Source organism: Mus musculus, chromosome 8 (genome assembly GCF_000001635.26).
Source record: "Mus musculus strain C57BL/6J chromosome 8, GRCm38.p6 C57BL/6J".
In the NCBI taxonomy this organism is placed as follows: domain Eukaryota; kingdom Metazoa; phylum Chordata; class Mammalia; order Rodentia; family Muridae; genus Mus; species Mus musculus.
The window spans coordinates 10,754,854-10,782,652 of record NC_000074.6 but is presented as its reverse complement, the minus strand read 5'-3'; the positions used below and the strand labels follow the sequence as shown (position 1 = coordinate 10,782,652).

General features: G+C 44.0%; 1 long non-coding RNA gene across 1 annotated transcript in view; it reads right to left on the bottom strand.

Moving 5' to 3' along the window:
• Positions 1-11,809: 11,809 nt before the first annotated feature.
• Gm39129 overlaps positions 11,810-27,799 on the bottom strand; it is a 31,986-nt gene continuing 15,996 nt past the window's right edge. Inside the window, exon 3 of the long non-coding RNA XR_870134.2 lies at positions 11,810-14,701. This is a non-coding gene — a long non-coding RNA (predicted gene, 39129). The remainder of the gene's footprint in view (positions 14,702-27,799) is intronic.

The following is a 27,799-nucleotide window of genomic DNA, read 5'->3' as shown; positions in this document are numbered from 1 at the left end:
TTCAGACTATAATCCAGGATGGCAGATGTACTGAAAAGGACAAGTAAAATAATGGCCATCAGGTGCCTTGTGACTGAGCAGCGATGGGATGTTTTGGCATTGGGGAGTTACATCGGGGAGAGGCAGACTGTCTAAGGTGTGAACGAGGTGGGATGGTTGTATAAACCACAAAAACAGAGACAGCTGTGTGGAGGAGTGACATGAGAAGAGAAGACAGGAACAAATGGTGACAAGGTCTCAGGGGGACAAGGGGCCACACAAGAAGGAAGTGGCAGTGGGGAGGGTGATGTGCAGCAGCTGGGGTGAGGGTCTCACGAGATGGCCAGACTGGGCTTCCCCCATGCAGCAACATCTGATCAAGTGGAGCATGCAGGCATCTCGGTGAAGAGCCTCACAGTGGTCCTCGCGGCTGTGACCCACTCCAGGGGTTATCTGGCAAAGTTAGTAGCATTTTGGGTGGTGTGTGCTGATGATGTTTAAAAGGGTAGGCTGAACCTTGTGGACCAATATCCACAAGGCACAACTCCCTCCATGTGACAGTGACTTAGCTGAGTCCAAACTTGAGTAGCAGTGAGCCAGAGGGAAGAGGATGTGGAGAGTGGAGGTTGGCCAAGTCCCGGGTCAACACTACCATCCGGAGAATGCACGGGGAAACCACAGCCAGAGATTGCATTTCCCATGAAATCTGAGGTACAAAAGGATGACATTTAGATTAGAAGTGAGACAGAGGAGGGACAGGAGCTTCCTGGAAGAGACACGGAGCCATGGTTTTCATGGCTTCCATTTTTATCCTCACAAGCCCACTCGAAATTTGGAATGGCTCTCCTCATCTGAAACTTTTCTGCTCAGCACTTCCATGAGTCTTTGACTGGAAGCTCATGGCCAGTGGAAGCTGTGGTTTCTCATGTCATCTAGTACTAATATATAACAGGTACCTTGTACATAGGTGTCCACCGCATTGGATGGAGAGCCTTGATAAGTTGAGGGGATACCTAGAATAAAGGAGTAGGCAAGGCAAAAATGTCATCAGTTACTAAAAGAAAAGAGTAAAGTTCCAGGCCAAGGTCCTTCATCCTACCTTCAGAGAATAGCATCAAGAAATCCTATAGAACCCTCCAGGTATGGTTATAACTCCAGCAATTCAGAAGGAGGAAGATCAGAACTTCAAAGTTGCCCTCACATGGGTCACATGCTATTCTGCCTCAAAGCCAAGCAAACATACCTGTAAAACAAACAAAGCTTCAAGGAGAAAAGAAGACGAGGAGAGGTGGGAAGAGGAGGAGAGGGAGGGAGAGGAGGAGACATTGCAGCAATGGAACTAAGTTCATTGTCTCTGGTACTCTCCAGGTGCCAGGCACTGGGTTCCATGTTGCCTCTCCTGTAGCCTTCAGCCCTGCTCTGTCTTGGTGCTCTCACCAGATCTGTGAAAGAAGAACGCACTGCTTTGTGTCATCTGAGGGAAGGACTGGCTCAGATAGACATCTAACAGGAAAGAATTAAGAAACAGATTTAAGCAGCATCTCAAATGAACATGTTGTGGTTTGGGAAAGATCAAGGGACAAGCCAAAGCTCACAGAGCTGGTGGGGACAAGAGTGAGCCATCACCAGCTCTGAGTGGCAGCCAGTGATCAGTTCCTCAGTGTTGGCTGCTGTCTCCTGGGTCTGGTTGCTATTCTAACTTCCCAGGGCTTTCCTTCCTTCCTTCCTTCCTTCCTTCCTTCCTTCCTTCCTTCCTTTCTCTTTCTCTCTCTCTCTCTCTCTCTCTCTTTCTTTCTTTCTTTCTTCCTTCCTTCCTTCCTTCCTTCCTTCCCCTCTCTTTCTCTCTCTCTCTCTCTCTCTCTCTCTCTCTTTCTTTCTTTCTCTCTTTCTCTCTTTCTCTCTCTTCCTCCATTCCTTCCTTTCTTCCTTCCTTTAATTTTAATTAATTAATTTTAATTATTCACTTTACATCTTGTTTAATGCCTCCTCCAGGTCATCTCCTCCACCAACCCTTCCCCCCACCCCCTTCTCCTTCTCTGAGTAGGTGGGCTCCCCTGCATATCCCCCTACCTGTTACTTTTTCTTAAGACTTGAGTTCTACCCATTTCAAAACGAGTTTTAGAATTTCTAAAACTGTCATCTGGCCTGGACCTCTTTTTGTGTTGAAGCAGCTCTTCCTTTCTGTCCTGCAGGGAGGAACAGGAAACTGACCTGAACAGTGCACATCCCAGCCTGTTGTGAGCAGGAAAACAGGGGGGATCCTGTTCCACACAGACAGCTCCCTCTTTCTGTCTCTATAATCCCTAGAATCCAGGTCTCACTAGTTGAAGGGAGGTTGAATTGGGATGTGCTGAAAGCCTTATTATGGGTAAGGGGAGGAAAGTCACGGGAATGTGTTGACACCTTTGAGGATCCTGATGGTGTTTGCTGCTTATCCAGGATACGATTGCAACACATTCTTCTCCATTATTCTTACGGAGGTGGGGGTGGGAGGGTGGAATATGTTGCTGATGGAAGGAAGGTTGCGGAGAGCCTCCTGATTCCCACTGAAGTTGAGCATACCTTGAAACAATACAAGAGCAGACCCAGAAAGATCTGTCTCATCCTTTGCTGGGTTTGGCCTTGTCACAGGCAGCAGGCAATTTCCTTCAGCACACTTGAGTAAAGAGGACCTCGGTGTGAGGCGGAGCAGGCTGTATTTGTGAAATGACTAGGTGTGTGTTGAGGGATGCTCAAAAGCACACACTCTCTCATTACACCTCCCGCATCTGCATCCTCAGCACTAACTACATTTTAAGTGGTCTAGGCCAAGGTCAAAGATTCACAGCTAGCCAAGCTTCTTATCCTGTGAACCGGTTAAGGTGATGTAAAGTGCAGGCATGTGTGGAAGGCCTCCGTTGGCGCCTTTGCTATGACTGAGATGACGGACAGGTGTCCTTCATATCTAATTTATAGGATTCTAATTACAGCCACATTCATTGCTGCAGTCCTTCCCCTCTGCTCACACAGAGGAGCACCTCTCTTTCTCCATCCTAGCCACTTTCTCTTGTATCTTTCCTCCAAGTTAATTTCAATCCTTGGAGAATCCTTGCAATTCACAGATGTCTCAGAAACAATGCTGTCTTCTTATGGGATGTTTGTTGGAAACTCCCTGAGTCCCCAAGGGGATTCAGCGCACTTCGAAATGACAGAGGTTCAGGAAAAGTCGTTCCAACCAGACTTGGTGGCTAGCACCGATCTGGGGAAAGTGAGGAGAGGAATCACCTAGGAGACCTTGGTGTTCTTGGAGTGGAGGAGCTTGGTTCAGGGGGTCAGTTGTCCTCTGAGCGTGACTTCTGAAGATGAACAGTGTGCCTTTTGTTACTCCAGTGGTTGGAGGAGAAAGCTGCCTCAGGTTCCAGCCTTCCCAGGCACATATACACAGGTCCTGGGAACGCCCCCCTCAGATCCTCCATGAGGCATCATAGGAGAGAGGAAGAAGAGGCAGGACATCTGGCATGCTGCAAGAGTGCCCATCACTTCAGTTGCTAAGGAGTATCTGATCATCACGGTACTTTTTCCTTTACTGTGTCTTGAAAGGTTATATCATGGTGTAGCAGGTTTGATTTTCTCAAACGTCTTATAAGATACAAGGGGTTGTTTCAATTCTCTGGTGTCTGCTGAGGCTTGCTTTGTGACAGACTTCATGGTCAATTTTGGGGAAGGCTCCATGAGGTGCTGAGAAGGTATATTCTTTTTTTTTCTTTAATATTTTTTATTACGTATTTTCCTCAATTACATTTCCAATGCTATCCCAAAAATCCCCCCCACCCTCCCCCCCCACTCCCCTTCCCACCCATTCCCATTTTTTGGCCTTGGCGTTCCCCTGTACTGGGGCATATAAAGTTTGCCTGACCAATGGGCCTCTCTTTCCAGTGATGGCCGACTAGGCCATCTTTTGATACATATGCAGATAGAGTCAAGAACTCCGGGGTACTGGTTAGTTCATAATGTTGCACCTACAGGGTTGCAGATCTCTTTAGCTCCTTGGATACTTTCTCTAGCTCCTCCATTGGGGGCCCTGTGATCCATCCAATAGCTGACTGTGAGCATCCACTTCTGTGTTTGCTAGGCCCCGGCCTAGTCTCACAAGAGAAAGCTATATCAGGGTCCTTGCAGCAAACGCTTTTGCTAGTGTATGCAATGGTGTTGTTGTTTGGAGGCTAATTATGGGATGGATCCCTGGATATGGCAGTCTCTAGATGGTCCATCCTTTTGTCTCAGCTCCAAACTTTGTCTCTGTAACTCGAGAAGGTATATTCTTTTGTGCTTGCATGAAAGGTTCTGTAGATATCTGTAAGGTCCATTTATAATGTCTGTTAGGTTTATTATTTCTCTGTTTAGATTCTGTCTGGATGACCTGTCCATTGGTGAGAGTGGAGTGTTGGGATCTCCCACCAATAATGTATGGAGTTTGATATGTGATTTAAGCTTCAGTAATGTTTCTTTTACAATTGTGGGTGCTCTTGCAATTGGGGCATAGATGTTTCTAATTGAGAGATCATCTTGGTGGATTTTTCCTTCAATGAGTATGAAGTGACTTTTCTGTCTCTTTTGATTAATTCTGGTTGAAAGTCTATCTTATTAGAGATTAGAATGGCTACTTCAGCTTGCTTCTTGTGTCTGTTTGCTTGGAAAATCCTTTTCCAGCACTTTACCCTGTGTTAATGTCTATCTTTGTTGCTGATCTGTGTTTCTTGTATGCAGGAGAATGATGTATCTCGTTTTTCTTATTAAGGATTTGAGTGGAAACTGTTAGGTTCCTGCTGATTTTCATGCTGTGTGCTTATTGCTGACAGTCCACTACCACTTAAGTTGTTTGACCTTAAATCCAATCTTACAAAGATAATAGAGGATTATGAGGATAATAGAGGAAATGAATAATTTCCTTAAAGAAATACAGGAAAATATAATCAAGCAGGTAAAAGAAATGAGTAAAACTGCTTAAGACCTGAAAATGGAAACAGAAGTAATAAAGAAAATACAAACTGAGGGAATCCTGGAGATGGAAAACCTAGAGAAGAGACAGAAACTATAGATGCAAGAATCATCTACAGAATACAGGAGATAGAAGAGAGAATCTCAGGCATAGAAGATATGATAGAAGAAAATGATATACCAGTCAAAGAAAATGTTAAATCTAAAAAATTTCTAGCACAAAACAACCAGAAAATCAGAGACAATAAAAATTTGATTTTTTTGTGGGAAATTGAGTTCATTGATGTTAAGAGATATTAGTGACCAGTGATCATTAATTCCTGTTATTTTGATGTTGATGGTGGTAGTGTGTGTGCATGTTTGTGTGTGTATGTATGTTTGTATGTGTGTGTGTTTGTGTGTGTGTACATGAATGCTTCTTTCTTTTGATTTGCTGGTGTGATAATCATTCCTCATGTTTTCTTGGGTGTAGTTAACTTTCTTGTGTTGGAATGTTCCTTCTAGTATCCTCTGTAGGGCTGGATTTGTGGAAAGATATTGTTTAAATTAGGTTCTATGGACTATCTTGGTTTCTCTATCTATGGTGACTGATAGTTTTGCTGGGTATAATAGTCTGGGCTGGCATTTGTATTCTCTTAGAGACTGCAAGATAAACCCTTCTGACTTTTAAAGTGTCTGTAGGGAAATCAGGTGTGATTCTGATAGGTCTGTCTTTGGGTGTTACTTGGCCCTTTCCCCTTGCAGCTTTTAATATTCTTTGTTTTATATATTTAGTGTTTTGACTATTATGTGAAAGAAGGATTTCTTTTTTGGTCCAATCTACTTATTGTTTTGTAAGCTTTTTTTATGTTTGTAGGCATCTCTTTCTTTAGGTTAGGGAAATTTTCTTATATGATTTTGTTGAAAGTATTTTCTGTGCCTTTGAGCTGAGAATTTTATCCTTCCTCTATTCCTATCATTCTTAGGTTTGCTCTTTTCACAATGTCCAAAATTTCCTGGATATTTTGTTAGAAACTTTCTTTGATGTATCACTTTCTTCTACCATATCTTCTACACATGAGATTCTCTTGCCCATCTCCTGTATTCTGTGGGTGATTCTTGCATCTATAGTTTCTTTTCTAGGTTTTCCATCTCCAGGATTCCCTCAGCTTGTACTTTCTTTATTGCTTCTGTTTCCATCTTCACGTCTTGAACAGTTTTATTCATTTCCTTTACCTGTTTGATTATATTTTCCTGTATTTCTTTAAGGAATTTATTCATTTCCTTTTTAAAGGCCTCTACTATCTTCATAAGATTGGGCTTAAGGTCAAGAGACTTAAGTGGTGGTAGACTGTCAGCAATAAGCACATGGCCTGGAAATCAGCAGTAACCTAACAGTTTCCACAGGTGTTCACCTCATGTGGTAAGATGAAATGAACTTGGCAGGCAATCATCACACACAGACAGTATCTTAAATGGTGTGTATTTCATTCATCGAGGGCACTATATCCTGGCAGCTGCTTTTTACAAAATGGACATAGACTAAATGGAAAGTGAAAGACAGGAATAAGATGCCCCCACCATGTATTCCTTAAGTGCTATGAGCAGGGCGTGGAGCTCTGCCCATGAAAGTGATCTGTCTCAGCACCAAAGGATGAAAGGAAGCACACCTATCATTCACAACCTTACCATGCAAAGGGCCTGACTCTATTGAGAGCTGGGCCACTGACATCTTCTCACTATGTAGCTTTGCAAAGTAACAGGAAAAATCCCCAGCCCTGCCAAAGGCTTTCCCTAGGATTCACAGCTGAGTATTGTTTGTGTGTGCATACTTCTTTTTGGTGCTTCTCGTCCACTCTTCCCCACCCCCTTCTTTCTTTCTTCCCAGAAAAGGGCGAATTCCATACATTGTAAGCATTCTGAGGAACAATGGTTCAGAACTGCTCCAACCATTCATTCTAGCTTTGTTGTTTTTTAGACGAGGAGGTACATTTGCCCCTCTCGGCAACCTTCCAGCTCCATCCAGGTGTTTATGGGTTCCTGATGGTATTACAGCTGGGTGTGCACTACTTGGCCCAATGCTGTTCCACAGCTGTGCTTACAGACCCCAGGTTTATAGGAGTATGACTGTCAGAAGTTTTCCAACATATTTTATTACTCACTAATATATATGGAGGTGAAATTCCCCTCGGAGTACACATTTTTTTCAGACATTTCAGGCTATCATGTTTTTAACTATGGACATATACATCCCGGAATGTGGTTTCAAACTAGGACATGCTTTATCCTGGGAGGCTCATGTTTCTAGTAAGTTACCGTGGTGATGACCCAGGTCTCACAGGGACTGTTCACCTGGGTGTTTATCAACACAGCTCAATTGTTCACACTAGAAGAATGCTGTGTTATGGCCTGAGGATGTATTGCAAAGGAAAAAAATAATAATTTGTTCTGGAACCGCTGGTTCACTTATATGTTTAAGGAGACAGGAACCTGACATGTGACTGTAAGTGTGAATGACCATGCACAAAGATGCCCAAATATATGGCACAGTGACCAGGAGCTCTGGATACCACAAGCTATTCACCATTTCCTCCTAGGCTCCTTCCCCTGTTCTTTTTTGAGCACATTATCCTACAGATGGTTCCCAGCCCAGTGCTCCAAGTTGTATGGCTTCAGACATGGTGTTTAACATCCCTAGGCTCCAATGGCCTCAGTGTGGACTGAGCACAGTGGCAGTCCCCTCCTCAGGGCACACTGTTAAAATTCCACTCAGGTGAGGTGTGCATGTAAATCTAAGGCTTGGCTCCTTACAGCTGAGCAACACGTGTTAGCAATGAACACTTTTGTTTCCAACATCTACTTGTTTTTAATGAAAGAAATAAAAATATGTAACTGTAACCCGAGTTTTGGTCTAAGTATGCCGAACAGAAAAGCAATGTGTTCCAGGGTGGACTGCAACATGTGAATGGTCAGTGAGATGGGCATCAGGGGAAAACTTCAGTTTGGAGCAACGACTGAGACACTGTGGCTTCCTTTGGAGGATATTGGGCAATTAGCAGATGACTGACCAATGCTTTCCACAGCATGAGCAGCTGTGAACATGGAAAGCTCCATGGAAGAAGCCTACACAGTTCCCAGCACGTGAGTGGCTGCAGAAAGGAGAGCAACAGAGCACATCTGTGATGAAGAAGTCAAGACATCCTTGTGTGTTGACAAGACCTGCTTTATGAAATACCAACAAGCAAGACTCCATTTAATGCTGAGTCCACCAGAATCCACAATGCCACACTGTAGGAAGTGACATTTAATGACATGTGAATTAGATCCCAGGGAAGCTGTTGTAGAAAGTATGCTTCACACAGAAGAGTCAGGTGCAGACTCTGAGCTCTTCAGGCCTTAACAGAGCTGGAGAGCAGAGGAGTCAGCCAATACATTGTGGGATTTACTAAACAGAAAAAGAGCCAAATAAGTGCTCCTCTGGGGTGTATGATGGTAACCTTCACATAAACCCTCATGCCAGGCATGTGTGAAAGAGACGGCAAGTTTACTACCTCTGTCAACATGGACGAATCTGAGTCATTGGAGGAAAGACGTGAGCTTGCCCTTAGGTGGGCGTGATTCCTGCCTATTTGAAGTAGACTGTATAATGTCTCTGAAGACTTATATGTTTGAGTACTTGGTCTCTAGCTACAATGCCTCTTGGGCTTCCCTGGTCAGTACTGGATCTATGGTAGACAGGACTCTTCATGTCCTGGGGACTAATAGTCCCACATGGACTAGCATGGCCTCCGCCAGTCCATCCCACCTCAGCAGACTTTATCTGTGGGGCAGTGGGCTGTGCACAGACAGCCTGGTATCCAGTCGAGCAAAGATCTAGAACTCCAGGCACCCGATGGGTGGTGATTTCCACCTACATGGGACAGAAGGTGTTTGATCATGTCTCCTGGACCCCTGGCTCTTGTGGAAGTTTCTGCCCCCACAGCCTCTGCAGGAAAGGTATATGACTATGAGTCATGCAGACAATGTCCCAAGCTCCTGGCATTCTGGCTAGACTCCACCCCTACAGTTACCTGACTATAGCCAGGTATGCTCCTCCCCATAGTTACCTGGCAACAGCAAGATAGCCTAGTCCACTATATAAGGAGCTGCTTGGCCCCTCCTCGCTCTCTTTAAGCTCTCACCTTTCTTACTCTCATCTCTAGCCCTCCTTCTCTCTCTCCCTTTCCTCTTCTCTCCACGTGTTCATGGCCGGTCTTTCTCTCTTTCTACCTTCTCTTCTTCTCCCTGCCTTTCTACAATAAAGCTCTAAACCCACAGACTGTCTCTGCTCATCAAGGCCTGCTGTGCTTGAATGATGGAATAGGCTTTCCCCTAATGAGCTGCTTCTAACTCCTGCCGGAAGACCTTCCTGCATTCCAGCCACAGAATGGACCAAGGACTCTCATTCGGGGCTGACCAAGCTGCCCGGGGGGGGGGGGGGGGGTTCTGTTCTCAGCTCTTCCTTGGTGTCCGACGGTGTCTGGGATGCCCGAGGCTGAGAATCTGGTACCTAAGACTGCTCCTTGTCCACCACCCGCTGAGTTGGGGTCCAGTGGCTTCCCACAGCCAGACACCCACCCGGGGCCGTGTGGATAGCGGGTGGCAGTCTTCTGCATCCACCTGCCCAGAGCACCGGAACTCTGGTGGGATGAGGGTTTTCTCCCACTCCCTTTATTCCCCTGGCACCCACTGCCCAACATTTATCCACTCAAACTGTGAGCTAGAACAAACCCTTTCTCATTTAGTTTGCTTCTGCCTGGTGATCTGCGGAGCATAAAATGGAAGCAAAAGGAAACAAACAAAACAAAGTAGAGATGAAGAAGAGGGCACTATCAACACCAAAGGCCACAAGAACATGGGCAGAGAACCCAGAAGAACCCAAGCATGGTTCAACTAATAGTTGTGTCTACAAACTGAGGAGGCCTGATTTCAAAATAAGGCGCATGAAATCTACACAATCAATTTAAAAAGCACCACCAGTACTCATTAGTTTTTATATGCTGTAGCCTGAATTATGTGTAGAAAAGTTGGTGTGTGGAATCACAGCATCAGCACTTCAGAGTGGGCACATATTTGGAGACACAGTCCTTTCAAGGGAATGAAGTTTGAATGAGGTCATTATGTTGAGGTTTGCAGTGATGCCACTGTTGCCCTTACGGGAAGGGAAAGATGGAAGAAGCCTTGGAGAGGTGCAAGGGAAAGGCAGATCAAAGAGCCAAGAGAAAGCCCACCGTGGAGGTCCCCTCAAGGCTCAGGACTCAGGCCTCCAGACACTTTGATCTGGAACTTTTGGCCCCCTAAAGTTTGAGACAATAGATTTCTGCTTTCTAAGAAAACCATTCTAAATAGTGTGATAGCAGCTTGAGCCAGTTAATATGTCAAGAAAAGCACCATTTAAAATCTCCAACTCCTTCTGCAGAAGCAGGAAAACACCATCAACCGTATGAAGAAGCAATGCACCAATGAGAGATTTAAGAGCCCGGGACACAGACACAGTCAATTAAAGGGTTAAGGATCTTTGAGGAGGCAAGACATGCTGGTGTTGTGTTCCTAATGGATAAAAATGAGTTTTAAAACCAAAGTCAATATTTAAATAAAGTTTAAACACTGTTCTTCTTCTTTTTTAAAAAGATTTATTTATTTATTTTATGTAAGTACACTGTAGGCTGTCTTCAGACACCCCAGAAGAGGGCATCAGATCTCATTACAGATGGTTGTGAGCCACCATGTGGTTGCTGGGATTTGAACTCAGGACCTTTGGAAGAGCAATCAGTGCTCATAACCACTAAGCCATCTCTCCAGCCCTTAAATGCTGTTCTTAAACACAATGAGTAGGAGTCATGCAGATTGGAAAAGAAAAAAAAAAGATGACATTTGATAATTAGATATTCCCAGGGCATGATCTGACAGGGTGTGAAAGCAGAACAGAATGGAGGATCTTTTCTACTGTGAGTATCAGTGCAGCTTCTATTTGGAGAAGGCAAAAACATGAATACTCACTGCAGCGAAGAATGCGTTGCCTCATCATGGCTCTGCCATAAATGTTGAACACAACAACTTCCATCAGTAGAGGGAAAATGCTGACTCTTTGATTATCTTATCCCTACAGTTGTGAGCGGCAAGGCTCCACAGTTCCCAGGAAATGAACGAGTGTCCAGATATTAACACCTATGTCTGATGCAATGAGAGCTTAAGTGATAACAGTCCCTCGAATCATGTATCAAGGTATTGGTAACCCACATGAACATATTTAGAATATCATCTAAAAGCACTTAATACTAATAGGAACTATTGATTGTTTTAGAAATTAAATACTACTTCTAAAATAAATAGTAGGGCTGGCTTTGGTGAAGCCTGTCTGTTCTCTCAGATACTCGGGAGGGTAGGGAAGCTGAATCATTGATTAAAGTTTGCTTGAACTACAAAATGAGTTTAAGGTCAGCTAAAGCAACTTAGAGAGACCCCCATCTCAAGTGTACAATGAAAAGATCCTTCAGTGAGTAAAAATGCTTGCTTGGCCTGTGAGAAGCCATAGGTTTAATCACCTATTCCAAAAATAAAATAATATCAATATGGATACCATGTTGAAAATTTAGAGTTTTAGATGTTGTTCTCATGAACATTTTATTAATTCAAATGACATAGTGACATTTTGGGAAAACATACATAGGGCAAAAATCCAGCCATTATTTCTGTAAAGAATTTTATAAAAAGCTATTTTATTGATTTTTCCAAACTTGAAATACAATGTTTTTACAGTAATTCATTTTAAACAATCTTGGACAAATACAAGAAAGATCTTTTTTTTAAAAAATTAAACTTTATTGTTGGCATATGAGGAATATCTTAAAGAGAGAGTTACCATGAGCCTCATAGAATCCTACAAAATGGCCCTGGGATCAATTAGTTGGAAATTTCAGCTAAACTTTGGACTCATTTGTGAACACTAGAATTTGGTAGCATGCAGGTCACCACAGTCACCCGTGGATCAGCTATAGGTGGCATAAGTGTACAGGGCCCCTCAGCTCAGCCCCAGTGTCTCCAACCTTTCTACCACATGCCAAGTGTGCAGAGAGAACAGATTCCGGGAGGGACAGAAGAACTAGAAGAACTTGGGGTGTGGTGGCATCGTCATGTCTTGAGTTGTAAACCTCCATGAAGCATGACCCAAAATGATCACCTTCATTCGTTGGTCCTGAAAGGGGAAGCAGTTTAGCGTCAGAACTCATTCCGCATGGAATTTGATGTCAGTAAAACCCATTTCAGAACAGGGGTACTTTTGTTAACAAAACTAACTTGTTTTCAGTTGTAAAACTCCACACAAGCCTTTGGATTGGAGGTCACAGAAGGAGTTAAACCAAGGTGACAAGCGAATAGGACTTACTTGGAGGTCATGTTTATGAGTGAAGGCAGGAAGTCTTGGCTCATGTAAACCTCAGATTGCATACCGTGGCTTGGACATTTTGAGAATCGTTGCTGTTTAGTCAAAAGAATCTCAAAGACTGAACAGAACGGCAGATTATACCAAGAAAGACCACATGACTCCTTGAGATATGCCATTCACCTTTGGCTTTGAAAGAGTCTGTGCAGGTTCCTGATCGGGTCCCTAGTGTCGTCATATAACAGTTGACATTGGTGTTCAGATGAGCTCAGAAGCAACTATAAAGCTAGGAGGTTATTTAGAGATTAATATCACTTTAAGGAAAGTTGTTTTAAGCACACCATAGGGTAAACATATACAATATCTATAACTCAATTCAGTTAAACGGTGGATAAAGGAAGGGGTATGTCTGTTTGCAGTGCCTATGTCTGACTGGTTAATGCCTGGTATCCATGAATACATTGGACAACATCACTTCTGTTGTTATGACTTGTATCATCATGGCATCACCAGTGTTCTCCATAGCCATTCAGAAGACAAATAAATGGGAGCTGAACTAAGAAAAATGGAATCTTAGAAAAAAAAATACTTTCCTTTCAAAATTAGTTTAAACTTTCTGGTTGGTATAGTAACTGTGTCTTCGTATTGCTCTGATAAAATATCATAACATAAACAGCCGAAGGAAGGAAGGACTTGTTTGGCTCTAGTTATAGGCTGTTACTGCTGTCAAGGCTACTCATATCACGTTCATACCCATTGAAAGCAGAGCAACAGATGGACATGTGGTTGGTTCACATCCTCCACGTTTAGATGGTGCAAATCTCCTTCCTAGGTGGTTCTAGATTGCACAGAGTTCACAATGAAAACAGCATTGCAATTAGTTTAAATTCCCCATGGGGAAAGGCCAGGAGTGATGTCACTGACAAAAGACAATCTGACGTTTACCAGGAAGATCAATCATGAGAAATAAAGGACTAGGTTTGGAAGGGGGAAAAGAGTAAGGAAGACATGTTTGTCTACACGTGAAGGTCCAACAAATCAATTACTATAGGTTATTGGGGGCTGGCAAGCTGCAGGACAGATGGAGTAACAAAGAGATGATGTGACACATGAAGAGGTAGGTTACACCATGGGAGATAATCTCTACCAATTATAAATCTGTCAGGGGGATTACTATTTGGAATTAATAGACCACTGTGAAAACTGAGCACCCCAAATAAGTAAGTGTCACTGAACAGGATAAGTGATCTCACCAGCAACACTGAAAGCAAGCAGGCAAAAACCAAAGCCCGAACGCCATCGCCTTTTATCCAGCTTACCATCACATTTAGTGTGAGTTTTCCTGCTTCAAACAACCCGATGAAGAAAATCCCTCTAGGAGTGTCAGCTTGTGTTAAGTTGATTCCAGAGCCAGCATTGTTGACAATCAAGACTAACCATGACCTATGGACAGCCTGGATGCCTCTAATGGTGGATGACTGGTCTAGTGCCAGGGAGAGCAAACCTGGGTTACATCATTTGGGGGAGGAAATGGATAGAGCAGGATATCATCATGTTAAGAAGGAAAAAAAAAAGCCAGGCTTAGAATGACACTGCCTCTCAAACATTGATTCTGGATTTAAACACATGCACTCACACATGTGCACACACATTCACACACCACACACATGCACATACACAGCTCGAAAGGAGGCTACCTAGAGGAAGGAGTGAATTATTTAGAAGGGAGGAATACTACTAGAGAGGGTGGTAGGAGGGGAGCAGGAGGGGAGTACAGTGCTAAGCACAGACAGAAATCTCATCACAGAGATCGTTATAAAAGGGAACATGCTGAGTTACTTTGCAAATGGTCAGTGAGATGCTCTACCACAGTATTGTTTAAAAGAGAAGAAACAATAGGACATCACTCTGAAACAATGTATCATGTTTTGAGGGAAATGTTCACAGCAGGAGGTTGGGGTGGAATGAGCGCGGTGAAAGTGGCTAACACACCAACCCTTCAGGAATGAAAATGGAGCATAAGCCAGTAGACAGCAAACAATTGGACAATCGGGGGATGGTTCACAGAGGTTACCAATGGACAGCTTGTTTAAAAAAAGATGCATTTAACAGAACACATGTTAAGGTGTCTGCCTCAGAAGGCCAAGGAGATACATGCTCAGTGTTGAAATACTTACCATGCCAGCAGGCAGTTCAGATCCTCAGCACCCACATAAAAGCTGGAAGTACTGACCCACGCTTGTGATGGCAGGATTGGGGCAGCGGAGAGACAGGACCATCCTTCCTCAGCAGGCTTACTGGTCAGCCAGTCTGACTAATTGTTGAACTCTGGGACAGTGAGTGACCCTGTCTCAGAAAACAAGGTGGAGAACAAAAGAGAAAGACACTAAGCATCCACATACACACATGTGTACACACACATACACACACACATGCTCATATGCACAAAATAAAAAAGAAAGCATATTTACCTCATCTTTCAAATCAAATAATTTTATTTTAATGACTGTTTCCTTTTGAGGGTTCTTATAAACATATACTGTTGGGTTTTTTTTTTTTAATGTTCTCACTGTACAGTTACCATTTTCCAAGTTGTAATTAATAAAGATGAGATACTTGAGATGTGTGAACACCTAGTTCCTGGCTACACTGCAGGTATCACTTTCATCCTATGGTGACTATTTTTGGTGTTTGCTAAGGGGTGGGGCTTCCTATTTCTTGTCTTCATCCTATGCCTGCAAGCTGGATTTCTGCTAAAATTAAAATTTCTCCATCAGCTGATTTTCTATTTCTACTCTCCCGCCCCTTTCAATGAAAAGAGTTCATCATCTGTGGAAATGCCAGGCAGAAAGCTCCTGTGAGCAAAGCTAACTTCACCTGTTACCAGTCCAGTCAGCTCTTTTCCTGGTGCGCTGTACAAAGCACATGTAGCCGTCTCTGTCACCGAGAGGAAATCACAGGGCACCAGAGAGGGAAGCTGTGTAAGGTGTCTCTCCAGCATTTATCCAAAGGGCCCTGATGACAGGAGATGAAGGTGATATGAAAGTTTGGCACTGTGGACCTATGAGTTTTAAGTATATCCTGGAGCAGAAAATGGATACTGATGGAACACTGGTGAGGTTTGAGTGAAGTATCAGGTTGGCTGATAGCACTGTGTAGAAATAGAACCTTGTGCATGGTTCACGCCAGCACCATGGCTACCGAGGGGCTGTCACTGGGACAGCTGAGGGAGGGGTGAACAGAATCCTTTATGCAGTGTTTGCAACTCTTTAAAAGTCAGCAGTCACTTTGCAGTAAGATCCTTTGGGTGGACTTAACTATTTTCACACTGAAAGGACATTGCACAACGACCCTTTTGAGAGTCTCAGAGTTCCTGGGAAATGCATATTACCATCACATTTAGAAAAAGTATTACCATATATGATTGCACAAAATAATAGGCTTCATTTTCCCATTTTCATGCATGCCTATAATGTTCTTTGGTCTTGTACACTCTCTCCATTATCATCTCCTTTAAAATGTTTGACAGTTTCATCCTTGAATAAAACATCCCGTGATTACATCCACCCACAGCTGCCCCTCTCAGCTCTCCACTCCTGACCACCTCCTTCTTCCTGACTACTTTCTTTCCCCTACCTTCATGTCTCTCTTTATTTTCTGTATTTTTTGTTCCCGGGCCCTGTGCAAGCTACCACGTGTTCATGCTTTGACCACCTAGTTGTACCCAGAAGGCAGAGCCCCAAGACCCTCGTCCTTGTCCTTCATTCTACTTTCCACAATCTATCCAGCCCCTCTCCTGTGATGTTTCCTAGGCCTTAGAGAGACTGACATGGATGTATCTCCAGGGGTTTAGCACTAAGCAGTCACTCATTCTCAGCACATTGACTAGTGATGGTCCCCATAGATCCCCAATTGCACTTTAGTTAGAAAAGACTTATATATGTGCTAAATAACTAACATGTATTGTACAATAGGTGTGGTGTTTGAGAGCCTTGGTTGGGGAACAGACTTAAACTGGACCATGTCTTCAACAGAACAACCATTTGCAAGAGGTGATTGAAGCTGTTCAAATGTAACTCACTACTAAATAACCTGAAGTGAAAAGATGCTATGACCAGGTGCATCACCAGTTGAATAAGCATCATAAAACCCCAAAAGAGAAAAAGATGTTCTCAGACTACACAGTGTCTATATTTAGCCTTTTTGGACTTCTCTGGACAGTTCACACATGTGTCGGTTGCTACCAAAAGATGTGTAACTGGACTTAAGAACCAACCATTCAACAGGAGGGAAATCATGCCTTATACTGGACATTTAGACAGCTTCCTGGGGCTAGTGAGGTTATGGACCTTAGAAAAGAATCTATTACCATCACTTTGCCAGAACAGTATAATTCTTTTCTCTAGTCTAAACCTTATCCTTATACCCACGATAAGTGTAGCTACCGCTCCTCATCGAAGGAATCTCTCTTCAAAGCACATGGAAGTCCTCATAGGAAATCACACCTACACCCAATGCAGAGAACAGGCTGAACACCAGAGAGCCAACAGGTGCATCTACATCACAACCCTACTTCTCTGACTCAGGGAACGCTGTAGAAGAGGGGGTGCAAAGACTGTAGGGGTCAGGATACCAGACAGTAGGCGATGAATCAGTCTCTTAGAAATGGTGGCATGAGCAAGCCTGGAACAATGTAACGTCAATGGACATGTTAACAGAGAAGGACAATTCTGTGAGGTACCACCATCAGATAAAGAACTACATGTAGCTAAGGACATCTCAGAGAAGGGCAGTTAGCCTTGGCCAGGGATGAGCTCCCTCGCTGGTTGTGCAGGGCAGAGTGGCCAACCTTGAAACCATATACACACAATCAATAAACAACAAAAATGGACTAGACTGTATTTATTTGTGTGTGCATGTGCGCGCGCATGTGTGTGTGCATCTAACAATAATATAATCTAAGAAAGAAAGGCTATGAACTTGAGAGTTGGAGGGCATGGGGGAAATTTGAGGGAAGAGAAGAAGGGGAAAAGTAATGTAAATATTTCAATTAAAACCTCATTTCAACAAACCAAAGTTTCCTGCCATTGTCTCTTAGCCCAGTGGCACAGTATGCTAAGATTATGAACTGGATAACAAATGTTCTGTCTTTTGATATAAAATAAAATCAGTTGACCATCATCACACAAGAAATTCTTTTGTAATTTATGATTTTAAAAAAACATAATTTAAGTTTCATGATACTGATGCTGCTGAAAACCTACAGCATTGTAGGTGGTTTGTACTGATGCACAGATTAAAGAACACAGAAAGATTACAAACAAGCTAACAGGCAATTACGGATAGAAAGATGGATGGTAGGTAATTGGATATTGATGCATAGATAGACAGATGGATATGTTAGTGGATGTATGTTTGTATGTATATACTGCATATATTATGTATGTATTTTATGGATGGGTGGATGGAAGGATATATGAGCAGATAGATGGATAGATTAGTGAATAGATGGATCAGTAGGTATGATGATAGGTGGGTGGAAAGATGGATAAATGAATAGATGATGATAGATAGATAGACAGACAGACAGACAGACAGACTGATGATGGGTAGTTAGATAATTAGAGTGAGTGGATAGGTGAATGATTGGGTAGAAAATACACAGATGACTTATGATAGATAGATAGGTAGATAGATAGATAGATAGATAATAGATAGATAGATAGATAGATAGATAGATAGATAGATAGGGCAAATGAAGGGTAGTTAGATGATTAGAATGAGTGAATAGATGGATGGTTGGGTGAAAAATTCATAGATGATTTATGACAGATGATATAGATGGATGGATAGATGGATAGATAGATCAATTGATCCATCAATAGATGATAGATGGATGGGTGGGTGAATGAATGGATAGATATGAATAGATAAAGAGTGATAAACAGGAGAATGATGGGTAGATGGTTTGGTTGGAGAGACAGACACACAGACATAATAGGTAGGATTCAGATAATGCAGAGAGATGCCTGTGCCTTATTACAGTGCCCAGGAAAGCTTGAGAGTGAAAACCTCACCCATGGTGGTCTCAGCTCAGGCCGTTCAACTCTCATCCTGGTTGTATAGGCTCTGCACAATGTTCTCTGCCAAGATGCTCATGCACTGCCTGGGACTTCCTGACTCATTCCTATTGCAGTGCATCTCTTACAGACTTCCCCTTTCCAGTGGCAACTGAGGCTCATGTGCCTTTCCAGCACTCTCTGAGCTCTCACCCAGGAAGGAAATGCCTTCTTCAGTGTGGGAAACCGAGGCAGCTTCTTGGGGTGGCTGTGTTCAAATGGGAGCTCTGAAGTTGCTGGGAGAGAAACCTCCAACTCTTCCTGTGAATGTGGACAGAGACTTGAATCCAGCACTCTAGCAAAGCCTAGGCAATCCTGTCTCCATCCCCTATGGTCCAGGCATAATGCGACCTTGCCCAACTTTTACATGAGTCCTGGGGATTTAACCTTGGCTCTTCATGCTTGCACAGCAAGTGCTCTTATTTATTGAGCGATGTAGCCAACCCTATTTATTTTTTATTCTAAGATTTTTCTGTATCAAATATATAATCTTATAATCAGAAAACAAAACAAAACAAACAAAACACACAACCCTCTGCTACCAAAGTGACCAGAGCCATATGGGAAGACAGACAACAGGTTTGGGGGGAAGGTGTGTCTGCAAACACTGTGGTTAGCCCAAGAAGTAGGACACCTGTCACTCATCCATACACTGGAATCTCTTTCCTTTTGGAACATACAGATCCATGCCAGCCATGCAGAGCACGGTCTCCTGAAATTCACCACAGCCTCACCTTCCTCTCACGGCACCTCAGAGAATTTATGACTTGCCATGCATATGTGCAAAGATATAAAATCAAATAAACTGCTCTTTTCTTCAGAACATCTGTCTCCCTTATGTGGCAGTTATTGGGCAATTTCCTGAGGAATTTATTATTAAACCAGGGGAAAGAAAAGAAGTTTTAGGATAAGCTATGGAAATCCCACTGTGTAAGGCATGGTTGAAAGAACGCACCCTGAATTCCAGAATGCTAAGCAGACTTTGAAGAGCTTCCTTGACTTGCTCAGGAACTCAGACACATCCTTTACCTCAGCTTCTCAGGATGGGAGACCAGGTTGTGAAGATGAGGCAGTCTAAGGATCCAGGAGCACCAACTCCCACTGAAGGCTTGAAACACTGTGAAACACTTTCTTTTGGAAACTATCAACTGAATTGGTATTTTCTCCAAGACCCTACAACAGGTGCAAAGTTAAAAGACTGATTCTGTAAGGATCTGCTCACCATTGTCCTGAAGACTGTGGGTTTTATTCAACAGGGAGATCAGGGTCTTTGAAATAATGAAGTGCAAGGCAGCTTTGCTATTTACTGTTTCTCCCTCCCTCCTTCCCTTCTTCCCTCCCTCCCTTCCTTCCTCTCCATCTCCTTCCTCCCTTTCCCCCTCCCTTCTTCTGTCCTTCCCTCCCTCTGTCCCTCCCTCCCTCCTTCTCTCCCTCCCTCCTTCTCTCCCTCCCTCCTTCTCTCCCTCTCTCCTTCCCTCCTTCCCTCCCTCCCCCTTCTCTCCCTCCCTCCCTCCCTCCCTCTGTCCCTCCCTCCCCCTTCTCTCCCTCCCTCCTTCCCTCCTTCCCTCCCTCCATCCTTCCATTCTTCCCTCCTTCCTCTCCATCTCCTACCTCCCTTTCCTCCTTCATTCCCACCTCCCTTCTCTCCTTCCATTTTATATTATTTTCCCTTTCTCGTTTAGCGTTCTATCTGTGGCTGTTGCTCAACAGCAATTAACTATAAAAGAATTTTACTGATTAGTATACATGATTTTAAAAAAAAAAAAAAATTGGCAGGAACAAGGAAAATAGACTCCGGACAAAAAGGCTAAGATTTTTTCGTGTTGATCTTAACATGCTGTAGGATCCTGGGTCCCCACATCTCTGCATTATTAATGTCACATGGGTATTGAATGGCTGCTATTGTGACTTATATTTTAATAAGTCAGTGAAAGAAGAAGAGCAATTGCTTCACTACAGTGCCCATGGGTCAAAGGTGTAACAGCGCAGACCATTTGATAGAGCTGCGCAGAGCATGCTTGGTGGGGATGCAGGCTGAGAAGCTGTCCTCCCCTCTGCCCCTTCACAGGGGCGGAGCCAGGCTGGGTTTCTAATGCCAACCTCGCCACTGTGCCTGAATAAAGGGCACCCTAGGGTTTATACGTTCCCCACAGAAGAATATAGGTAACCCCCTTTTATTCCTAAGTAATAAGAGGCATAACAAAGAGGCCTCTTTGAACATTGTAGGATGACAATGCCATCGAGTGATAGTTTGTTTCCTGCTTGCCAGGAATTGTATCAGAGTTTCTTTACACATTCCACGGTCCATTCGAAGTACAGTTTCTTGCGACAGGGAAAATCATGACCTCACCAAAGAAAGCAGGCTGCTGCCCCTTTCCTGATAGGCCTTCCTAAAGGCCTGGGAAAAGGAGCTGTGGATTTTTGTGCCGAGCAATGAAAAACAGAATAAAAGTCCCATCACTCCATGTGCTTAGAAAGCGCCAAAGTTATTTGTCCTGAGGTGTCTGATCTGGAAAGACTGCCAGCCCCGGGGCGATTGAGTTCTTTGAAGGTTTCATTATGGTGAGTTGAATAACCCATAATATAAAGACGGAGCAGACAAGTTGGAAAACTTGCAGCATATAAACTTTTACTGAACTAAGTCCCTTCATTAAATTGAAGCAGCACCTTTGAACTGTGGGGCTCACGTCTGCGCAGTAATAAGCTTCATGTGGACTATGACGTTTCTATTAGATGTCTAACGGGTCTTGGAAAGGCCCCAGCACATCTAAGAGTCTGACCGAGGTTCTGTTTACAGCAGCCTAGCTGAGAGCTGCCCTGGACTGCCCAGCTCTCTTGAGCATTAACCCTGGTTCTGCCGCTCTGAGGAGGAGCCTCCGGTCCTTTGCAAACAGCTGGGGAGGGAGGGGGAGAGCGGAAGGGGGGTTCTGCCCAGCCTTGCAGGCACTATGCTTGCTCTCACAAATGACTAGGGAGATGGTGAGAGCAGCCTTTGCTCCTGGCTGTCACTCTCCCTGGCAAAGGCATAAGCTGAAGAGGACAAAGGACTCTGCCAAACCAGGAGCAGGCCCAGTGGCGGGAAGCAGGGAAGCACAGGCCACACTGGAGGGATGGTTTTGACAGCCTGTTCTTGCAACTCACAGTGCTCAAAAGGAAGCTTTTGGCAGAGGCTGGAGGGAGGTGCGCTTGGCACTGAGAGTCCCGGCAGAGCAGATGGGCTCTCCCCGTCTAGACAGAATGGTACTGTCCCAGACGGAAAGGTCTCCCAGGCCAGACAGTCCTGAAGCACCACCCTGCTGAGGGGCCTCACAGGCGGAGAAGGCAGAAAATAAGAGAACAGCGGTGTCCGTGCAGGCAGGGTAATTAGCAGGGTGAGCTAGGTCCACAGCCAGTGTGTGTGTGTGTGTGTGTGTGTGTGTGTGTGTGTGTGTGTGTGTGTGTATGCGTGCATGCGTGCATGCGTGTGTTCTTCTGTGTGTGCATGTGTATGAGTGTGTCTGTGTTCTTGTGCATGTGTATTCATGTGTGTATGTGTGTGTCTTGCACTTCTCTACACGTCACCCATGAGCTCAGTGTAACAGCCTTCCACTGGGGTTTTAAAGGCAATTACAGAAAGTCAACAATTCTGTAACAGGATTTGTTTCTCAAGCAAGTCAAAGAAATTCCCTTTCCACAATTTGTTTCAGATGTCAGGTTTCAAACGCAGAATCGCTAAACTCAGAATCTAAACAATGATGCTGTCAACAACCCAGTGGCCTTGGATCTTGCATTTAAAACAATGCGTGGGAATGAACGCTCATGGGAAGGGTGTGTATTTTCAAGTCGTGGACTTGGCAAACATGAAAACTGTAGAACAACATGGCTCCTCATTTTAAAGCACAAACCCTTCACAGCCTCCCTGAGTTGAGACTCTGGCTCTGTTGTTCCCTCCAGAGGAAGTGCTCCTTGTATGGTCCTCGTATCTATTGGCTCTTTCTGCATACATCTGCTTGCTTGAAGGTATTAGCATGAGTTTGTATGCATTTAATTTGTGTAGATCTTGGTTTGCAAAGAGCACAGGGGAAAGTAAGTTGGTCCCTTTTTTGGTGATGTACTACAAAGCTCAAGGCAGCACGGACCTGCCTTTGAACAATGAGTGTCACATGTTCACTTATACACAGCGAGAACAAATTTCAGTCTACCTGAATTTCAGTAATTGCTTCAGTTGGTGTCAGGGTCCTCTGTTAATAGACCAGGGCAATTAATTGTCTTTGTCTAAAGATGACACAAATTTGAGACACGTGGTCTGTGCTGTGTTCATGGAAGTTAACCAGAGACCTAAAGATATGTGCTACTTTGTATAAAACAGTGCATATTTTTAACACCAAACTTCCTCAGAGCCAGACCCTCAGTACAGGGAAACTGCTTCCTGTTTCATTCACTGTCATTTCAAGACACTTTTAAAAAAATATGCATAGGTCTTTCGAGAGATGGTGCATGGCCCTGTTCAGAATGTTGCCCTGGTTAAACAAGCTCTCCAGTGGGCAGGAAGCTGTGTGTAACAGCAGAGTCAGGAGGGTACCAGTGTGCTGCATCAGGCTTTGTGTTTTGCAAAGAATGCTCACTGGCCATTCAGGAAAAGCATTCGCCTCTCTCTCAGCAGTCTTTACGTCCATAAGGAAGACATCCCAGGGAAATGAGGTGACATGACTGTGTATGGAAAAAGTGGTCCCTGCCCTCAGTCACCATTCTGTCTTGGTCCTCACAGGGTCAAGTTGAGCAAAGGACAGAGGCTTTGACCCCTGGTATTGAACACAAGCTGTGCATGGCTGCCAAGAATGGCCAAGGGTCTATTTCAGTCTGTGTTTTGTCAGCTTCAGCACTTAATGCTATGCCTGATACATAATCTAAGGTCACTGTTGAAAATAAAATCTAGGTAGGTCTCTAGAAATGGGAGAGACATGGCGAACAGATAACAAACACAGTGTCAGTCTCCGCACAATAGGCTCTTAGCAAAAACTGTAAGACACATCTGTTGCTCAGAAATTATCCCTCCAGATAAGGGTTTGGAATGGATAAACATCACTGTTAATAGAGCTAAGAAGTTGCTGCCTTTGAGCTTGGACCTATAAAAATTTAAAGTTACATCAGCTGGTGTTGAGTAATTTAAGGAGAATTCATTTTAATCCAATGGAAACATAACTATCATAAAATAATTTACTTCCAAGAGGAAACTATTATCTATGCTCTGTAGAAATGTTAATCATTTCTCTGTCTTTAACATCAAACTAATAAATGATTTTTTTCCTTGCAAAGTAAAGCCCACATCTCCACATAAGAAAATAGAGAAGTCAACTGCTCTCAAAGTACAAAGCAATTATTTCTTAGGCTGCCCTTTCCCAGATGGCTCTAGGGTTAAATAGAGGCTTTTATTTGAAGAGGTTGGTAAGTGGGTATTTTGGCAAGTTGGGATGCTAGGGAAATGATTTTTGTTATGCATGAGGCTCTTTGCTTTCAAGTTTTAGTATCAACAATATACTGTGTAATTAAAAAATAATAATAAAAATTCCTTTTCATTGGTTGGCAAAAAGATTGGATAAGGAGAAGGTGGAGAGAAGGTAGCCCTGCTTGATACTCCCGAGCTGTGTTATGCGCTCATGGGGATTCTCTGCCAATTCTTTCTAGAGCCTCACTTTCCCTGTAGGCTGGTGCTCTGAGTTCTCTGGGTGTGTCTTCTGGGCTTTGCACATTATACCTACTCCCTAGTAAGCAGCGGTCACACCTAAGTCACTCCTCACCTTGTCAGCACTGTCTATAGCTGGCTTGGTCTACTGCACAGCCCAGCCCAGCCTCCCTTGGGAATCCAAAAAAGGCTTGATGGAGATACCCTCCCTTCTCCAGGCTGAATCCAGATGTATGCTCACACCTTCCTTTCTGTCCTGCATTCACAACGGGTTTCCTGCCAGTGCAGAATGCAGTAAGGACCTTATAGCTTTTCCTGATCTCACCTCTCTCTCTCCCACGGATACCCTAGTCATGGGGTACCTAGCAATAGTCGTCTTCCTCTCACTAGCCCTCCCTCTCTCCTTTCCAGGTGGCCAGTGAGGTTTTCCTCTTTTAATGCCCAAGTCCAAGGATATCTTTCTCCGTTTTGAATCTTTTAACAGCTTCATATATGGCCCTGAGATAAACATAAAATTGACCGTTTTGCCAGCAGATTTCACATCCTCTTCTGAGCTGTCAATGAAATCAACTTTTCTAACATTCCCTGATGTTGAACCTGCAATCCTTCCTTCCCAGAATATTTCCAGCCCTTGGTCCATCAGATCAAGTTTCTATCCCTTATTCAAAGCCAGATCTACCACCATTTACCCCCAAAAGACTCCCTTGAAAAGGAAAACTAAGTTAGGATTCTCTCTAAAATCAATATATGTATCGCCTGAGGGAGAAACTGTATTCCCAGCAACATGTAATGTGGGCAATTCTATCACCGTGACAGCATCACGCATGTGGAGAAATGATCATAGCTACCGTGGTTCAAGAACAGCCGCTCAGGGTTCTATCCTGATCCTCGTCGGTGTTCATTTTGTTTTAGGTTAATCAATCATGGAATATTAGCTAGTACTGGAGAGGGTATTGGCAGTGGATTGAAGGCCTAGAAGCCATAGCAGAATTCCCCAACCCAAGAGAATGCCGTGTACTAACACAGAAGAATCAGGAACAGGAGACACAAGACACACTGCCCATCTCCCAAGGCTGACTGCTTCACACCCAAGGCCCTTTTGATACGAGCCTCTTGTCACCATTATTGCATGTTGTGCACTGACGTAGCTGGATGTACTACTGTTTCCTGGGATTTGTGTCACCTCACATGTGTGTGTGTGTGACACACTTACTACACCATGATGCAGGCAGCCTTCAGCTCCGTTTTCAGGGGCCACAGTGTCACATGTGTGCGGTCGGTACCTGCTGCTCTTAAGTGCCTCAGGCTCCATGTCCTCTGGCTACTGCTCTCTTCCCCTCATCTTGGAGGCAGGCTAGGATTTGCCCTTGCAGGGTCGCTAAGCCCTGTGCTATGTGTACTTGATGTACAGATCAGCAAGTATCGCAGTGAATCGGTAGCTGCTGTGACTCTATGTGACAGATTTGGATTGCTCGAGGGACTGAAAGTGGCTCGTCATTTTGACGTCAGGATATTCCTCGCCTCTCCCTGGGTTTTATTTACAAGCCCTGGGCTGTGTTGAAAGGGACCAGTGCCCAAGGTTATAGGAGATGGGAAATACGAGGAGATGTGTGGAGTTTCTAAGCATTGAGGTCTTCAGGCCAGAGCCCCAGTGCAGCCTTTCCTTACCATTTGACCTAATTCTGGCTGTTGGGCTTCTTTCAGCAAAACACATCCCCAAGGGCCTGGGAGATGGGTCAGTAGGTAAAGCTCTTGGGAAACAAGCTTATTTGAGGACCCAAGTCTGGTCTCTGGAACCTAGTTTAAAGAAACAAAACCAAACTGAGTGTGTCTGTGCATGCCTACAACCAAAAGTAAATGGGTGTGTGTAAGAAGCCAACTCTAAGATGGCGCCGGTTTCTGGTGTGCCGTTGTCATAAACAACATCAGTGCAGGTGTAAGCCCGAATCTGGCGCCAACCCCTCCCGAGCGGGTGCATGCAAATTAGGTGCCGGCAGACTGACCAATTCCAGGGGGCCACGGAGCCTTCTCCTGTGCTGGGGTGCATATAAGCAGACCTCCCTGGGTGCCTGGGGTCCCCGTAGCAGCATCGAAGCATTCCTGCAATAAAGGCTGTTGAGAAGAATCCGACAGTGTTGTGTCTTCCTTGCCGGCCGAGGTGGGCGCAACAGGTATGATAGTTACACATGCCTATAACCAAACAAAATGGCTGTGGTTGTGCATGCCTATAACCCCAATACTGGTGAGGCAGAGACAGGCAAATGCCTGAAGTTTGCTGGCCAGCCAGTCTAAGAGAAACAGGCAAGCTCTGAGTAAGTGGGAGAGACCTTATCTCAATAAAACAAAAGAAGATACTTAAGTTTAACCTCTGGCCTCAATGCAGCCATGCATGCACAAACCACACACACATACATTCACACACATAAACACACATATATGCACACACATATACACATATACATACATACATACATACACACATACATAAACATAAACACACATACATACACACATGCACACACATATGCACACATACACACATATGCACACATATAAATACATTCACATGCACACACACATACACACATATAAATACACACATGCACACACACATATACACACACATACATGCACACACGCACACACCTCATCTCACCTGAGACCTTGCTCTATAATGCATTTGTAGGTGATGGCCCCTGGGTGGGCGGAGAGAGTTTTCTCTGAGTCAGATTCCCTGGGCAATGGGGTCACAGAGCAGGATTTACTGAGTTCTTTTGAGTGTTCTTCTCTAGATAGCTAAGGTTCTTTCTGACTTCTTGTTTGTCTCAACTGGGCATCATTTTAGATTGCTCTCATGCATTCCATGTTTTTTTTTACTTCATCTGATGCCTTGATACACATTTTAAAAATGAGTCAATATTTAGAAACAATGACAAAAAATATCGAACTGGTATCTCTCTCTTAAAATCCTGACACTCACCCAGACACCCAGCACTATCAGCACAAAGTCTTGTTTTCAAATTTTAACATTTCTTTTCCTTTGAGGCATATCTGCTGTACATTTAATTACCAGTAATTGCCCACCAGGTGGAATGGTACAAGAAGTAAATATCAATAATTAGTAACTGTGTAAGACGCCCCCCCTTGGGGAGATTTATTTCTACCATCTCGCTCAAGCACAGCCCTTGAAATACGAGATAATGGATTTTTATTGATTTTCAGCTGAACATTGAAGATGTACAAAATACATTTCCATAACTTTGATGACCATGAGCTTGAGGACGTATTGATTGGAGAGACGTGATACATTTGTTTGTTTAGAATATGATCATTATGAAAGGCAAGGGCGCTTGCCTGCACATAGTACAGTGCACTAAGGAAGGAAGTGGACAGATTGGCTGCATTCAGGGCCCTGTCCAGGCCATTCAGAGCTCCCTGCAGGGCCCTGCCGCCTGAGCCTTTTGGACCAGCTCAGGAGTAGTCCAGCATCTCCATGTAAATTGAAGCATGCACAAAGTACAAGTACATGGGGCCACCACATGTTCTGTGTGCATGTGCGTGAGTGCATGTGTGTGTGCATGTATGTGCATGTGTGGGTCTTTGTCTGTGTGCAAGTGTGTATGAGTGTACAAAGGTGTGTGTCTGTGTGTGTATGTATGTGTC